At 43.1% G+C, this 18,865-nt stretch overlaps 1 protein-coding gene across 2 annotated transcripts in view; it reads right to left on the reverse strand.

Moving 5' to 3' along the window:
* Positions 1-18,865, reverse strand: part of stxbp6 (syntaxin binding protein 6 (amisyn)) — a 98,713-nt gene that overhangs the window by 32,314 nt on the left and 47,534 nt on the right. The gene's annotated exons all lie outside the window — the stretch shown is intronic.

Here is an 18,865-nt window from a genome sequence, read left to right on the forward strand (position 1 = left end):
TAGTCTGCAGCCCTTCCTAGATCGGCAGAGGGGGTGGAGCAGTGACTGGGATGGCTCGGAAGAGTGAGGTAATTGGCCAAGTTGAATTGGGGAGAAAAGGGGGCAAAAAACCCACAAAAACAACAACAGTCATTTGTAATAGGTTGAACATGAGTACGAAAGTCTGTCCCGTGTAGGGATGGGACGAGATATCGCAGATCGAGATAAAAAAAAACGCAAGAAGTTGATTGTGGTGAATTTCCATTATCAGCATAAATGTAATTGCAGATAATAGTGAATATCCTCACATGAATGACCTGAAAAAGCTTTGTAGCACTCTCATTATCACTCTCTCCCTCTCACTCTCTTTGCACTGCATGCTGGGAGTTCCGGGTGAGTGTGAGTGAAGTTGGTGGTGAGTGAGTGAGTGTTTGATGCGGAGTTTGGACTGTACTGTTTCTAACTTAGCATGATCAGATAAGTGTTTCTTCAATTTCTTGGCTGATTGGTGACTGTCCTGCCCTCTTTTGCTGGTGGTTTTGCGGAGGAATGGCGTCTCAGAGGACGCCATTCCTCCGCCAATCCGTCATGGGATCCGGATAGTCACGCTGGAGCCCAGTGTGATGGCGGAGGAGATTTTGTTGGCCATAGGAGAGCAAGTTGTCACTGTGATTATCTGCTGGGTGTTGGCGAGAGTCTGATACCTTGTCCACACCAATACAGATATTTTGCAAAACAAACATTTTCATCTACATTTTGGCCTCTCATCCACACACAAACAGTGTTTTAGGTCACTAAAACAGATTTTTTTTGTTTTTAATAAGAGGGGGAACTATCCATTTAGAAAAATATCCGTATATGTGTGGTCAAGGCCTGAACCTGTCCTTGTTTGTTTTTCACTAAAAAGGATCTTCACTAAAAAAAGATGTATATCCTATCTGCAATGCAATAAAAAATATTTAACAAAATGTAAGGTTAAGTTATTCCAGTATATTTTAGTGCCATTTTTTTTAATTGTTTTACGCACATTTTGATGAAAATCGGGACAATATTGTGAATCACAATTATTTTGGCCAGGATAATCGTGACATGAAATTTTCATAGCATCCTACCCCCAGTCACAAGTGCTGGAGAGTCCATTCCAGCCCGGAAATGGCGGCATGCCAAATACCACTTTCCACTTCCTGTCCTATGACTTCATTACTATGACCTGAGCAAGTCCACATGCCTCTCTGCAGTTCTGTTCCATTCCCATGGTGGGATTCTCTTGTCAGCTATTCCCATGGAAAAATAAAAACGCTGCGTTTTCACTTCATCCAGGCACATAGTTTGGCCATGGGTCAGGGCCATGGTTATGTACAGTGACTGACTGTTTCCTTCTAAAAGCAAACATGCTCCTCTGTGGTTTTTACATGCCTTTAAAAAAAAACAGGTTGTTGTGATGTATTGTGGCTGCTATTGTTATGGTTTGCTTTGCTGAATCTCTGACCTACACCCTTCTCTTGGTATGGGTGTTTTATTAGAAAATATAGCGGGGCTGGTCTAAGGCTGCATGTTGCATCAGGCGATTTCTTCTGATAGCAGGTTCCCAATGGAGGAGGGACGTTAGAATGTGTTTTATATTCTTTTTGACATGTGAATATATTCTATTTCATATCCATTTGGACAGCTGTAGCTGATAATTCAGTGGAGGCTGGTGGTCTCACAGCTACAAAGCCATTTCTTGATGCTCTGCTCCATGTGAGAAGTTGGCATTATTAAACCCAACAGCTGCAACCATGACAAATAGATTGAGTGATCAGATATATCTTGGGTCAAAAGGGAGGCTAATAGAACTTCTACCGAACAGAAAATTTCATAAAGGTACCCGAGAGAAAGAAAGCTGGATGTAATGAACCACTGTTATAGGGTGGAAGCCTAGAAACAAAGGTCATCCAATTCCCAGTGAGAATCATTTTTCTCACAGCCCCACACACACATGGCACACGATACAGTACAGACCCCCCCCCAAACTGATTAACTAGAAAAGTGGTTTTACTGCTGTGCTTGATAACGTGGGGGGAGTGGTGGAGGAGAGGAGATGAGGGAGAATCTTGAAGATGAATTCCACCACAAAATGGCAGAAATTGAGACCAAAAGGACCTACCAAAGCAGTCTGTGATGAGGGGATAACCGCTATGAACATGATCCTTTATTTATGCTAGCCTCCCCTCCATCCTGCCCTATCTGTCATGTCCCCCAGCCAAGTGAAAAAAAGTGTTGCCTGCCTGTCAGTCAAGAAAACACTGCCTAACTATGGATCAAGATGAAACTCATCGGGGTGACTCAAATCATCTACGTCACCTGCAGGATGGTAAAACTTTGATGATATACAGCGGTAAACAATTATGTAATTTCTAAAAATAGCTAAAAAAAGCAACAACAACAATTTGATGAAAGAATTCCTGTATGACTATGTATGAGTTGAACCCCTCAGAGCTGAACAGCTTTGACTGACACATTCCCTTGTTAGCATTAGCATATTCACAAGCATGGTGCAAACTTTGTGACAAGCCAACCAATGTTCATCAGCACATCGACAGGAGGATGAGAGCAGCAGTTGCATAGCACATGTGGAATATCCCGTTTCATGTGATATACATGTTAAATATCCATTGCTGGCATGGGAAATTGGACGCATGCTTGGTGCATTCTCGCTAGCACTGTGTTGCTATTATTATTGAAAGAAACATGATAAACAATGAACCAGGCAATTTATATGCGTCAGTGAACGGATGAGACCTGTCGTCAGAAGGCCACAGAGCAGGATTGCCAACAAACCCAATACTAAGTTCTTAATCAACCTGCCAGATAGCGCTGGGCCTCTCAAATCAATTTCATATTCAGCTGCTGTCGACTTCCACCTTGTCAGTGCTGTTCGCTTATCCAGCAATTACTGAAAGTCATCAGAGGAGTTGTTTTTTTTTTGTAAGAGTAAACACAATCACAAATTGAGAAAATGTGGAAACAGGCCCTTTCTCTCCAAAGACAGCTCAAGCTGCTCTTGCAATAATTAGTTTAAAAATAGCCTAATCTGAGATTAATATCTAGCGACAGACTGATAAATGACATGTCTGAAACAATATTTCACGAGAGAGTAAAATTCAGGGCACAATTAATGATTAAGAAACCATATAATGGCTCAAGAGCATGTTATCATGGGGCATCCAAGTGGCGTGGCGGTCTATTGCGTTGCCTACCAACACGGGGATCGCCGGATCGAATCCCCGTGTTACCTCCAGCTTGGCTGGGCATCCCTACAGACACAATTGTCCGTGTCTGCGGGTGGGAAGCCAGATGTGGGTATGTGCCCTGATCGCTGCACTGGCACCTCCTCTGGGCAGTTGGGGTGCCTGTTCGGGGTAGAGGGGGAACTGGGGGGGAATAGTGTGATCCTCCCACATGCTACGTCCCCCTGGTGAAACTCCTCACTGTCAGGTGAAAGGAAGCGGCTGGCGATGCCACGTGTATCGGAGGAGGCATGTGGTAGTCTGCAGCCCTCCCCAGATTGGCAGAGGGGGTGGAGCAGTGACCGGAACGGCTCGGAAGAGTGGGGTAATTGGCCGGATACAATTGGGGAGAAGGGGAGGGATCCAAAATGAATAAATAAATAAATAAATAAAAGAGCATGTTATCATTCAGTTGTCTATTCCCTGATTTTATTTGGACATTTTCAAATCATCAGGCAACAAAATAAAATTTCCAAGGTCCAAGAAAAGCAAATACTTTCCCAAAAATGTAACTATACACAAGGAGAGGAGGTAACAACTGTAGAGAAGCTGAAAAACGAATGTTTTCCACACGTGCTGGCTGTCAGAGGAAAGCCATGCTGGAGTTCCTGCCGCCTCACACGCTCTGATGATGACAGGCTCTTGTTTCCTTTTAGTGGACCAGCAGCCGTGTTGTGCTTGGATGTGTGTGAGTGCCACGGCCCGGAGGGAAACTCACAACATACATGAACTGAGGATACCGGAGGGGTAGCAGTCCCAGGATCGGCTTTCCATCACGGAAATATTATCATACCTCCGGTGGTTAACAAAGAAATGTGACAACCATTGTGAATTCTAACGAAAGCAGTGAAGGTATGATGATGTGAGAAGTGTGCAGGATGTCAGCCACAGCTTGGTCAATGTGTTCATGGAGATCTTGAATGGAGTACTGTGAAAACAAATGTGATCCAGCATAACCTGGGCCAAAGCAAGCTGTTTTGACTATGGAATGCATGCATAAATGTTTTGAACCAGGCTATGACACAAAGAAAGCTAACAGAATATGGAGATGGGCCACCCACATTTCTCCCTTATATAATAGACCTTAGTCCTTGTGTCAACATCCATGCTAATCAAAAATCTGCTAACCACCACCAGAAATCTAATAGTCAGCCACATTATGAGACACAAGGGCTGACGTTTGAAAATCCCTAAACACAGAATAAAATTCAAGATGGTGGACTGCACACATGAGTGGGATGGACAGTGTGAGGTTTAATTACACATCACTGCCCATTTGAGTGGCTGGTGGTCTAAATGCTCACCCGCCTGACGAGTAGGAGACGAGAGACCTGTAAACTCACAAGACTGACACTTGGAAAAACAAACACACACACAAACGCAGAGACACACACGATGCTGTCCTAGTACAATTTTGATGTTGACTTCCTACCGTTACCATGGAAATCCAATTTGCTTGGCACAAAAAAAAGGCACTTGTTGAGTGGGGACCGGCACCTGGCCAGTTTCATTCAGGGACAATGCTGTTCAATTCACACATGAATTGGCCCGTGGGCTGGATCACAATTAACGGGAGTCCCAAAGTCACATTACGTCTATTTGGATACCATTAACATTTGGATACCATTAATACTCTAATAATGGCCAATTTCATGGCCAGAGTAAAATTGCTCAAATTGCTCTAGTGTGCTAGGCCAGGCTAAGGGCCTTTTCAGTATGTGAAAAAGGAAATGTTCTGAGGGGGGGGGGGGATTCATTTCTCTGCACATACTAAACAGATAAGACCATGCTTCAGTATGCCAAGGTCAGCACACTACAACAATTGATAACACTACAGCACAGGTAGAAGCAGAAGTTCCCCTAATGACAAGGTTAAAATACGGAGATAGTGAGAAAGGGACAATTTACAGCCACAGACAAAGCTTACTGAAAGTATTAAAGCAATTGCCTTGTAGAGAATCTGTTATGTTTCTTACAGCATGACTCAGAAAAATATTTTTAAACGAAATACAACTGACAGGTAGTGATGAGCCCAGCTAAATATATAGGGTATACACTGTAACCCAAACTTACGTGGTCATAGCTTTATAGCATGTTACTGAATGGAGTCCACCTGTGTTTTTAAGAATCTTCAGTTCGGGTGTCCAGGTGGCATGGTGGTTTATTCTGTTGCCTACCAACACGGGGATCGCCGGTTCGAAACCCTGTGTTGCCTCTGGCTTGGTCAGGCGTCTCTACAGACACAATTGGCCGTGTCTGCAGGTGGGAAGCCAGATGTGGGCATGTGTCCTGGTCACTGCACTAGCACCTCCTCTGGTCAGTCGGGGCGCCTGTTCAGGGGGGACGGGGAACTGGGGGGAATAGCGTGATCCTCCCAAGCTCTACGTTCCCCTGGCAAAACTCCTTATTATCGGGTGAAAAGAAGCGGCTGGCAACTCCACATGTATCGGAGGAGGCATGTGGTAGTCTTGCAGCCCCCCTCGGATCAGCGGAGGGGGTGGAGCAGCGACCGGAACGGCTCATAAGAGTGGGGTAATTGGCTGGATACAATTGGGGAGGAAAAAAAGGGGGGGTCCAAAAAAACCCCAAAAAACGAAAGAGTCTTTTCAGTTCATCAAAGAGCAATCTCAGTGCCAAAGTAACTGTTGCAGTGTTTGTAGCCAAACAGTTGCAGGTTGATTTCTATGGCCATGTTATTACAGTAACCCTCAGAGGGCTCTCTGGCTGGCTCTATGATTACAGGTCTATTTTAAAGCTGTCCCACTCTGCATCAGTTGGAGCACACTGTTATATTCAGAGAAAGGCAGTCACAGTACCAGGTGGGTAGACGTATCAGCAACACCCCAGAACAATTGCCTCAACAGTCTATTCATGGGCTTTGCCACACAAGGCCTGCTGTGTGAAAACTTTGCTGGGCCATGATGTCGTCCATGCTGTGATGGAGTGCAAATGGTGGAGAGCAAACACCATGGTACATAGCCACTGTAGAGTGGAGAGCAGCCAGTTTATCACACACACAGTGGGTACAGACTCCATCAGCCGAGCATGTGGTAGGGGCTTTCAATGGACTTTTGTGCGTCTGTGTGTTCCCACTTCATTGCTGAGATCATTATTTGAACTGAAGACAACAAATTAAATGGTTGTATAAATTTCTGAACTATTGTGAAACTTGTGCTGATGCAAACTTAGGTGTGTAAAGAAAAGCGCTAATGCATGAGCTATAAACATCTAGTTTTACTTAACGCGGAGGGAGCATTAGGGAAGGACTTTCTCTCACATGCCAGACTTAATTTGTGGACGGTGATGTGCAGGATGTACTCAGAAATAGTTCCAGTCAAGGGGAAGCCTTTAAAAAAGATCAATGTATGGGGGCTGGCGCTGGGTAAAACCGCTCCAAATAGCCCCTTTGTTATTTTAATCAGGGCCAGATCACAGAGGCCTCCGAAAAAGGTGTTACCCCATAAAAAAAAAAAGATTAAATAATTCTCTTTCATTATTCGACAAACCAAGCTGTCTGCACGGGCAGCTGTGACTCTCCTTTGAAACAGGGGAGCATTACAACAAAAGGTTCCTCCTGTGAGCTACATAAATGGATAGATGGAGAGAAATTCTGGGTTATGCCATTTTGGGTTGCCAAGTTTTCAGCTATTATAATCTAGTGAGTAATTACATTTAACCACAACATCAACTAAGCAGCACTGATAATAGCCTTGCAAGCTGTGGGAATACACATGGGGTGATGCTAATGGTTGTTCTGACGACAACAACAGCAGGAAACTGACTGATTACTGGAAGACACATAAATGATGTCTGAAAACTCAATGTCCTCACATATACTCACACACACACACATACACACACACATATATATATATGTTACTACTGCTACTATAAATGATGCAACATAGCCTCTGTATTATCACATGCTGCAAACTACTTATCAAGAATGAAGTTAATTTATGCTGATTTTAGTTTGTTTGAGGATCCTTTGAAAGGAGTCACTGAAAGTCAGAACTTATCCTTTCATCCCTGGAACAGTAAAAAAAAATTTAAGGCACATAGTTTGGCCATGGGTCAGGGCCATGGTTATGTACAGTGACTGACTGTTTCCTTCTAAAAGCAAACATGCTCCTCTGTGGTTTTTACATGCCTTTAAAAAAAAACAGGTTGTTGTGATGTATTGTGGCTGCTATTGTTATGGTTTGCTTTGCTGAATCTCTGACCTACACCCTTCTCTTGGTATGGGTGTTTTATTAGAAAATATAGCGGGGCTGGTCTAAGGCTGCATGTTGCATCAGGCGATTTCTTCTGATAGCAGGTTCCCAATGGAGGAGGGACGTTAGAATGTGTTTTATATTCTTTTTGACATGTGAATATATTCTATTTCATATCCATTTGGACAGCTGTAGCTGATAATTCAGTGGAGGCTGGTGGTCTCACAGCTACAAAGCCATTTCTTGATGCTCTGCTCCATGTGAGAAGTTGGCATTATTAAACCCAACAGCTGCAACCATGACAAATAGATTGAGTGATCAGATATATCTTGGGTCAAAAGGGAGGCTAATAGAACTTCTACCGAACAGAAAATTTCATAAAGGTACCCGAGAGAAAGAAAGCTGGATGTAATGAACCACTGTTATAGGGTGGAAGCCTAGAAACAAAGGTCATCCAATTCCCAGTGAGAATCATTTTTCTCACAGCCCCACACACACATGGCACACGATACAGTACAGACCCCCCCCCAAACTGATTAACTAGAAAAGTGGTTTTACTGCTGTGCTTGATAACGTGGGGGGAGTGGTGGAGGAGAGGAGATGAGGGAGAATCTTGAAGATGAATTCCACCACAAAATGGCAGAAATTGAGACCAAAAGGACCTACCAAAGCAGTCTGTGATGAGGGGATAACCGCTATGAACATGATCCTTTATTTATGCTAGCCTCCCCTCCATCCTGCCCTATCTGTCATGTCCCCCAGCCAAGTGAAAAAAAGTGTTGCCTGCCTGTCAGTCAAGAAAACACTGCCTAACTATGGATCAAGATGAAACTCATCGGGGTGACTCAAATCATCTACGTCACCTGCAGGATGGTAAAACTTTGATGATATACAGCGGTAAACAATTATGTAATTTCTAAAAATAGCTAAAAAAAGCAACAACAACAATTTGATGAAAGAATTCCTGTATGACTATGTATGAGTTGAACCCCTCAGAGCTGAACAGCTTTGACTGACACATTCCCTTGTTAGCATTAGCATATTCACAAGCATGGTGCAAACTTTGTGACAAGCCAACCAATGTTCATCAGCACATCGACAGGAGGATGAGAGCAGCAGTTGCATAGCACATGTGGAATATCCCGTTTCATGTGATATACATGTTAAATATCCATTGCTGGCATGGGAAATTGGACGCATGCTTGGTGCATTCTCGCTAGCACTGTGTTGCTATTATTATTGAAAGAAACATGATAAACAATGAACCAGGCAATTTATATGCGTCAGTGAACGGATGAGACCTGTCGTCAGAAGGCCACAGAGCAGGATTGCCAACAAACCCAATACTAAGTTCTTAATCAACCTGCCAGATAGCGCTGGGCCTCTCAAATCAATTTCATATTCAGCTGCTGTCGACTTCCACCTTGTCAGTGCTGTTCGCTTATCCAGCAATTACTGAAAGTCATCAGAGGAGTTGTTTTTTTTTTGTAAGAGTAAACACAATCACAAATTGAGAAAATGTGGAAACAGGCCCTTTCTCTCCAAAGACAGCTCAAGCTGCTCTTGCAATAATTAGTTTAAAAATAGCCTAATCTGAGATTAATATCTAGCGACAGACTGATAAATGACATGTCTGAAACAATATTTCACGAGAGAGTAAAATTCAGGGCACAATTAATGATTAAGAAACCATATAATGGCTCAAGAGCATGTTATCATGGGGCATCCAAGTGGCGTGGCGGTCTATTGCGTTGCCTACCAACACGGGGATCGCCGGATCGAATCCCCGTGTTACCTCCAGCTTGGCTGGGCATCCCTACAGACACAATTGTCCGTGTCTGCGGGTGGGAAGCCAGATGTGGGTATGTGCCCTGATCGCTGCACTGGCACCTCCTCTGGGCAGTTGGGGTGCCTGTTCGGGGTAGAGGGGGAACTGGGGGGGAATAGTGTGATCCTCCCACATGCTACGTCCCCCTGGTGAAACTCCTCACTGTCAGGTGAAAGGAAGCGGCTGGCGATGCCACGTGTATCGGAGGAGGCATGTGGTAGTCTGCAGCCCTCCCCAGATTGGCAGAGGGGGTGGAGCAGTGACCGGAACGGCTCGGAAGAGTGGGGTAATTGGCCGGATACAATTGGGGAGAAGGGGAGGGATCCAAAATGAATAAATAAATAAATAAATAAAAGAGCATGTTATCATTCAGTTGTCTATTCCCTGATTTTATTTGGACATTTTCAAATCATCAGGCAACAAAATAAAATTTCCAAGGTCCAAGAAAAGCAAATACTTTCCCAAAAATGTAACTATACACAAGGAGAGGAGGTAACAACTGTAGAGAAGCTGAAAAACGAATGTTTTCCACACGTGCTGGCTGTCAGAGGAAAGCCATGCTGGAGTTCCTGCCGCCTCACACGCTCTGATGATGACAGGCTCTTGTTTCCTTTTAGTGGACCAGCAGCCGTGTTGTGCTTGGATGTGTGTGAGTGCCACGGCCCGGAGGGAAACTCACAACATACATGAACTGAGGATACCGGAGGGGTAGCAGTCCCAGGATCGGCTTTCCATCACGGAAATATTATCATACCTCCGGTGGTTAACAAAGAAATGTGACAACCATTGTGAATTCTAGAGGCTTCTATCGCCTCTAGTCACTTCTGTTATCCATCCAATTATAACACTCACCCAAGGACAGCACATTAAAAGGATTCTGGAGGCTTGACAAATCATGTATGTCAGCCATGCAAAACCAATAGGTGAAAGTCACTCTTCAGCAGCGGCACTTTCTCAAAGACGGACTTGAAATGAAAGCAAGAAAAATGTAATTATTTTATACTAAGCAATTAGTTAGGATTTCTTTGCTACACTGAATCTTCAAATTTCATTTTCAATTTCATACTTAGTAGCTCATTTCATAGATAGTGCTATCTAAAGACATCGGGCAAAAGCAGATCAGGTACCGCAGCCATGGAACGTCTATGTATACAACTGTGCAACACCCCTTCGACTCCTTAACTGCAACAATAAGTGTGTTGTACAGGTATCCGGGTAGCGTAGCGGTCTATTCCGTTGCCTACCAACACAGGGATCGCCGGTTTGAATGTTACCTCCGGCTTTGTCGGGCGCCGTCCCTTCAGACACAATTGGCTGTGTCTGCGGGTGAGAAGCTGGATGTGGGTATGTGTCCTGGTCGTTGCACTAGCGCCTCCTCTGGTTAGTTGGGGCCCCTATTCAGCGGGGAGGGGGAACTGGGGGGAATAGTGTGATCCTTCCATGCGCTACGTCCCCCTGGTGAAACTCCTTACTGTTAGGTGAAAAGAAGCGGCTGGTGATACATGTATCGGAGGAGGCATGTGGTAGCCTGCAGCCCTCCCCGGATCAGCAGAGGGGGTGGAGCAACGACCGGGACAGCTCAGAAGAGTGGGGTAATTGGACGGGTACAATTAGGGAGAAAGTGTGTTCTACAGCAAACATTATACGATGGTAAGATGTAATGCAATTCACTGTTAACAGGTTGCAATACTGTGTTAAGGAGATCAGGAGTTCTGAGTCAGTTAACTGTGCCATTTCCTAGACATGTCTGATGAATGTTAAGGCAAACACTGATAAGGCAGACTAATGAGGTGACGTGATGAGTAAAGTCATCAGTGGAGAATTAATTCATCAGCAGAAGTTCAGAGTAAGGCGCAGATTAGAAGCAAAGCAGATGCAAAAACCCCCCCAAAAAAAACAGGATATAGGAGATGAAAAGCAAGGGTCCAGGGAGATATCACAATGGCGGAGCAGTGGTTTAGCCACCAGGCTCCCACAAGGCCTAACCTATAGATGGCCGGCACATTGCTCAGATGTTGCTGTGAACAACGCCCAGATACCTCATGGATTCAGTCATTTGCAGATGAAACCCAGACGTAGCCGACTTTCTTAGATCTGTGTGTACTACGGCTGTCCCGAATACAGCGCACTTTCCAAAAGAACATCTCAATAATCACTCTAAACTAATTAGCCAATCAAATCAAGGGCAAAGACGGGACGGTTAATGAATGCAGCCCCAGTGGTCATTTGTTCCCTTTTGAAATGTTAATGGCGACCGAAATACAAAGTGGTGACATAATATATTTTAGAAAATTTCATTAAACAAACAAACACAAGAATAGTTTGAGGCATAATAACCATGACATCATGGTAACAGGCACCGCACTTCTGTGTAGCCAACGCTACAGATCAGATGACGGGACAGGAACCGTCCGTATGGTCGCCATTGTTTCTGAGCAATCACATTACAAACAAAGCAACGAGGTCACTTGGCACCGAGGAACAAGTGTATTTGAGTGGATAGCTTTGCCTTTGTTCATATATTTTGACAATGCTAATGTGATCAATGTAATGCCAATAGCCTAAGCTATATAGTAGTAAGTTACCAAACAACCAGCACACAACTCAGTCAATAAAGAGGACGACAGGCTACGCTACATGATAGTTAGTCAAGATGTATATAAAAACTCCAGACATGACTGTGCAGGAGACAGACAGACCAATGGATAGATGGATGGATAGATAGTTAGATAGATAGATAAAAAGAAGCATCTGAATAACACCTGAAAAAAATATATCAATACCAGCTATGCAATTATCCAAATAACTGGATATTCAGGGCCAGGCCTGGTGTGTTCACAAGTTTGTTTGTTTGTCCGTTTTAAAGTACACACTACACAAATAAACACATGTGAAACTGCATCTTATTAAATGCAGTGATGGTCTTGTGGATCACATTTGATCACAAAGAAGAGGAAGCAATAAATAGTGGTCATATAAAGAGAAAGGAAGGAACAAATTCATCAAATATGGAAGCAGAGACAAGCAACAAAAAAAAAAACAATTTTTACTTGCTAAAGTAGCAGGTCATTCCCCTTTCCCCTGCTCCCCTGCACACTCGGGGGATAAACACAGGACCTCTTGTGGCGTCCTGATTCCACATTATGGCTCCTGAGCTCGTCCATCACACAGTGCTGCATGGACCGCTTTATAAGACAACTATTCAGCCCAAGTCACAGTCCGCATGCCGAGCATTCCTCCAGAGCCTGAGCCAATGGATGCAAGGAAACATTTAATTACATTGAGGCTCAGACCCAGTGCTCTGCCCCTAATGTGATTTTGTAGGATGCAACCCATCCCCCAGATGTGGGAAATTCAACAGTGGTCACGACCTGTGAAAGCTGAATTCACAAGGCTCTGAAATCACGCCGTCGGCCTAAAACAGACACACAATGATTATGATGTTTAAAGATGTTCAGCCTGCATCTTGTGCGGTATGACAGCTCATAGAAGAAACTAAAATGAAAGCTAAAACAGAGGAATGAGCTAGAAAATAGAGAGCTATGTGTAGCTGCAGTATTGGATATCTGGTGTACATTTCACTGAGAAACAGTCAGAAAACATTCGGGGGGAAGAGAGTGTGTTATTCAAACCTATTTTAACAGTCAATTCAATTAAACAATTTTGGCAAAAGATAAAACACTTACGCACAACATTTCTATACCTGGGCGCCAAAACTCTGGAAACTGTTGAAACAGTGAAGACCTCATACATCCACGGCTGGATAACATCATGTAGTACCACGGCCAGTCATTGAAACAGTCAAACAAGGCACATTCCTCAACACTTACTTCTGCAGGATGACCTAAACCGATGTGCCTCAAAGAGAAGTCTCCCAACCAAAAACAACCTCTGTGTCAGACCTCGGTCAAACAGCATTTGCAATCTTTCCTTCGGTGTTTGCTTTCACCCTAACTGGCGTGCCAGATGGAGGGTTTAACATATTGTGACAATTTGGAAAGTATTACATATGTTGTCAATCAGACAAGTATGCATTCGCTATGCATTCCCTGTCTAATGTCGATAGGGATGTGCTTTGTATCGCCCCAAGAAAGACTTCAAGTCTGTCCGTCGCTTAACTCCGCCACCTCTCTCTCTGAGTTTCTTTACATTTCTCGTTTTATCATATGATCATTCTGGAGACGCAAATATATTTTATGCTCCATTTGCTGTCAGTGCCATGGCTTTGACTCTTTCACTTCTTTTAAATGATGTTACCCTGCTGCTAATCTAGGAATTAAGGGTACTCTACCGTTATACTAACGTTTTTCTACTGTGGCGGTACAGCAAGTTTTTCGGTAGGGCTTAATCGGCTTTAACGCTTAGAATGAAAAATGTAAATGAAAATACTTAATTCACTTCCAAAGAGTCTAAATCTTTCTGGCACTCACCCCAATGCCATTCCAAATATGACTAGACAAACCCAAGTACACAAATTATTCACAAATACTATTTGACTTTTTTTAAAAATTATTATTATTAATCTCACTTCCCTTATACTATTTAAGAATCCTGTACCATTACACTTTTATGGCAAATACCATCAGCAATGTGTTCATGTTGACATGTTTTTGTGTATACTTTGTAGATCTTACACTTTTGTGTGTGTGTGTGTGTGTGTGTTCTTGTCTGTTTGATGGGTGTAACACCATTTGTAGGGAGTAATATAGGGTTGATATGGGTAAGGAAAATATTTTTTACAATACGTTATTGCATGTTCTTGATGTTTTTTGTTTTTTGTTTTTTGCTGTTAAGATGGAGTGTGTTTATCCGGACTGATTCCGACAACAATTTCTGGTGGAGGCGAGCTCAACGCTTTGTTTCTAGTGAACTCTACTTACCTTAAAAGTCAAGCGTATAGTAATATAATAAAACATATAATAATGTATTTAGAAAAGCACTATATAAGGCGGATGTATTAAATCAATTGACTTTTAAAGCAGTATTACATTTTGCGCCTATTTCCAGATCTTGTTCCATGTGCCATCTGTTCTCTTTTAGATGAATTAAACAGATTTAAAGCATTAATTGGAGCACTGTTGGTAACTAATATTGAAGAAGAAAGAGATTAACCTGAAAAACCTGTTCATATAATCAAAGAATGCAGAACATTCAAATACAGATGAACTTGGTCTGTAAGAAAACAGAAACCTGGTTCACTGCCAGGGACTGATGTGTAATATGCAGAAGAAAAGGAGACTACCTCACTACACCACTGGAATACAGTTCTTTAAATAACAAAGGCAATGTGATTGCCTCCATCTATTAGTATTCTGTAAAGCACTCTGCTTCAAGACAGGGTCTCTTTTTCCAAAGATTAAAAGCTAAACTGCATCAGAAATCATTTGTCTTTGCCATTTTCACAGCACTCGACTCGTATGTGTGTGCGCTTATACATGGTAGAGACTAGGTAAGTTCATGATTCCCATCATGTACAAAGAAAGGATTAGAGCTCCACATGAAATGTTTTCCCAGGATTATAGAGTTAGGGAGACATTTCATATGGAGAAAACACAACCGTCCATCCATTTTCCAAACCACTTATCCTGCTCTCAGGGTTGCGGGGATGCTGGAGCCTATCCCAGCAGTCATTGGGCGGAAGGTGGGGAGACACCCTGGACAGGCCGCCAGACTATCACACAGGGCGAATATATGCACACACGTGCATACACACACACACACACACACACACACACACACACACACACACACACACACACACACACCTAGGGACAATTTAGTATGGCCGATTCACCTGACCTACATGTCTTTGGACTGTGGGAGGAAACCGGAGCACCCGGAGGAAACCCACGCAGACACTGGGAGAACATGCAAACTCCACACAGGACGACCCCCAAGGTTGGACTACCCCGGGGCTTGACCCCAAGACCTTCTTGCTGTGAGGCGACTGCACAAACCACTGCGCCACCATGCCGCCCAAAAAACACAACCGACACAGTAGGAAAACAAAATCTTTATCGAGTATCTGGAATTCTGTTAAAATGGCAGCAGACAACTCCCCACTAGTGTTTCCAAGTGTTTTTATTGTTTGCGCCAGATCACTTTCCATTTATTAGCAGCCTGGTTACTGTCCAAAGCAACAAACAACCATAGGAATCCCAATTTGAACTAGAAACCCTGATCTCAGTGCTATGATAAAGGCAGAGCAAAACATCTGGTAGTATTAATGAGTAGACAGGTTGTGTTACTTACTGATCCAGTAGAAAGAATGCCAACTGGATGTTGGTTTGGAACCCTCTCAAGTCCCAAGTGCTGTATTGAACTCTGTTTCCCCGTTGCGATCTGTTTCCTCCTAGTCAAGAGTTCAGTGCAACACCGACAAACTTGATTATCCTTAACCTAACCCTAAGCTTATCCTAACGTTTACCTTAACCCAATCGTAACTGATCGCTAACCTGTTTCTTTGCAAACGCTTTCGCCTGGCTAGGGGGAAACAGATCTGGACAGGGGAACAGAGTTCGATACAACACCGGGACGCTTGATTAACCTTAGCCTAACTTCAACCTAACCCTAGGCTTAGCAAACAGCGTTTGATAAAACACCACAGCTCGCTCCATTGAGTGAATGCCCATCCGTCCGAGGTTCACTCTTGTTTTACTTCTGTTTCTATCACTCTCCCTCTTCACCTACTTTGTCTCCTCCATCAATGGAGTTCTTTTTCTCTTGCCGGGTAGAGTTCCCACTATCACTTCGGTTGTTCCACCGTCCACCATTTCCGCTACTGGACATAATTACCGATAGCTACCGAGGAAAACAAAAGAGCTAGCCTCTTTCTGTTTTGGTTGCGCAGTGGCTGACGACTTCCTTTGTGCCGCATATCGAGCCTTAATTTTCCCACGAGATCATACCTGGTGGCAGACAGAATTGCATAGTGAAAGCAAGGCTTATAGAGAACCAATCTAAATGTGCAATCACATGCAATCAACATTTACTTCATGATGATAAGTTAAAGCAAAGAAGTTGTCTATTGCCGCTTTAAAGTTCTTGCCAAGGTCAGGTTAAAACATCACTTCATATGCAGTAATCATCTGGATATTTGAACTCCTGAACTCCAAACCAAAATACTGTGATGAAAGAAGCCAGGGGCCAATCTTAGTGCTCAGCTCGACACAGCAGGTTCAACTTATTTTCTACATTTCCCATAAACATATTACCATCTCTCACTGTGAAAATGAACAGATCATTGCTACTACCCCAACTTCTGATTGCTTGCAACCTTCCGATAAGGTAAATGATAGTTGTGGCATCACATAAAAGACACCCAGTAATAAGTGTCCATTAGTTTTCAAAGCCCTCCTCTGTCAGATTCAGTGAACATACCTCAAGGGGAAACCTCTCCAAAAGTCCACCCAAGAATGTGATCAAGGTCATGCTGATAAGCGAGTCAGACATCATGTCTACCAAAACAAGCCTTTCCAAAAATATAGGGCTTCAGCAACATGTCTCCTTAAGAGCCTTCAACAAAGTGTAGTCATAAAAAAAATCCACTTAGAATTTCAATATTCCTGATTACCTCGTCCACACCAACATGAAACAAAAATTATGCCTGTAATAGGGGCTTAAGGGATGTCATTTCATGCATCTCCTAAATACAATTCCCTCTAATCACTGTCATCAAAGTCACAGCAGTTCCTGATTAGCTGTCCACATTCAAAATATTTATCTTGCTAATAACATTAATGATGAAGCCTGAACACCAAAAATGATGCAATGCTGTCAGATCTGTGCATGCCATTGGTGTCGAAGGCACAAGTTGATCATGGCCAGCTGGACATTAATGACTAACTAAGGGGTGATACTGTAGCAAATAGTAGGAGGAAGTGGTCAGTGCTAATGACCAGTGAATGTGTAAGATGTAAGTAACAGGCAACAGGGTGTCTTTTCTCTACTTTCTTTTACCAGCTCTCTAGATACATCCTTCACATCCTCTTCAGGAACATGTGGCCTGGGAAGGGTGGGATAAATAATTCAGTTCTCATTACCAAGGGGTCCTGGCCATGTGACAGAGACAGGGAGAGAGTGACTTAGCCTGATAAAGAGAGTATATTACATTGAGCACATGTTTGTGAAGTGATATGTTAAACAAGAGAGTAGTGTGACAAATGGCTGTCACAACTTGGACATGTCTTGTGCTATTTATGATTACTGTCACAAACAGACATGTCTGATCAATAAAGACAGGCAATGGCATCAGGCTTCGATGTCTCTAAAACTACACAGCAGTGTAAATCTCAAGTTGTCTGAGCAGATGTGCCCATTTGTCTACACTTCAATTGAGCTCAGTATGTCCTTTGATGTTATTTTGATTCAGTAAAGCTGTGTTTATTAGAACAAGCTGAATTTTGGAGCGAGGAAAGTGTGAACATGAGAGGAAAGTAGCCATTTTAGAGTCAAGGCAGATTTGGTTGTAAGACCAATACAAGCTGGAGGACAGAATCACTGTCAAGTGTGGCCCTGAACCAGTGAAATATCGGAAAAGATAGCTAATGCAGATGCTGACACCCCCACCCCCCACAACACCAGATCAATACCCCTTTTAGGTAACCGATTAGGCCTCCTAGTTCACTGGTTCTCAACCTGGGGGTCAGGACCCCCAATGGGGTCATGTGATAATTTCCGGGGGTTGCTACATGATTGTGGAGAAAACAAGCTTGAAACTGTCCAGACCCACAGTGCACCAATTGCAAAAAACTCAGTATATTGTTTCTTTAATTGCTTTGCCATCACAGTATAAAAGGCAGTGTGCTCTGCGCTGGCCCTCAGTATATTCCAAGACTGGGTCATTCATATAATATATTTTTGTTGATGGATGAAGTATATACAAAAGATTGGGGTTCCTTTGGGCTCTTGTTTTTTCCCCAAATATGTCTGTCTATTTTTGGGCTTGAGTGAAAAGGAATATGCTTTGAATCCTGTTAAACCTTTCCATCATTGTATCATCTGGTATGGTCGTTATATTGATGATGTGTTAGTTGTTTTTGATGGCAGTGAGACTCAACTTTTGGATTTTCATAAATATTTGAACTCTATTAATCACAATATTAGGCTCTCTATAGACCACTTTCTGCATCGTATCCATTTTTTTTTTTGGATTTAATTATTTTTAAAGGGGGCTGAGGGATAGTTTCATACCACTCTCTTTAGGAAGAGTACCTCATGCACAAGGCTCAGCGTTTTCGGTTTTTACCCATTTTCACCGAAAAATACCCAGATTTTTTAAAAGGGGCAGATCGGTTTAAACTGATTTTCACCCGGATTTCATGTTTCCACAGATCCAAAAGTTGTTCCTGTTCATGTGAGGTTATGTAACAGTGTCCTCTTGTGGCGAAACAAAGGCATGCTGGATGGCTTTGAAAAATAAAAACCGAAAACGCTGAGCCTTGTTCATGCAACACTATCCTCAGAGCGGATTCTTTTCACCCCCGCCACCTCTAAGAAAACATTCCGTGTGTGTGTAGGGGGGGGGGCGTCCGGATAGTATAGCGGTCTCTTCCGTTGCCTACCAACACGGGGAT

The sequence above is a fragment of the Lampris incognitus genome, chromosome 16 (assembly GCF_029633865.1).
Source record: "Lampris incognitus isolate fLamInc1 chromosome 16, fLamInc1.hap2, whole genome shotgun sequence".
In the NCBI taxonomy this organism is placed as follows: domain Eukaryota; kingdom Metazoa; phylum Chordata; class Actinopteri; order Lampriformes; family Lampridae; genus Lampris; species Lampris incognitus.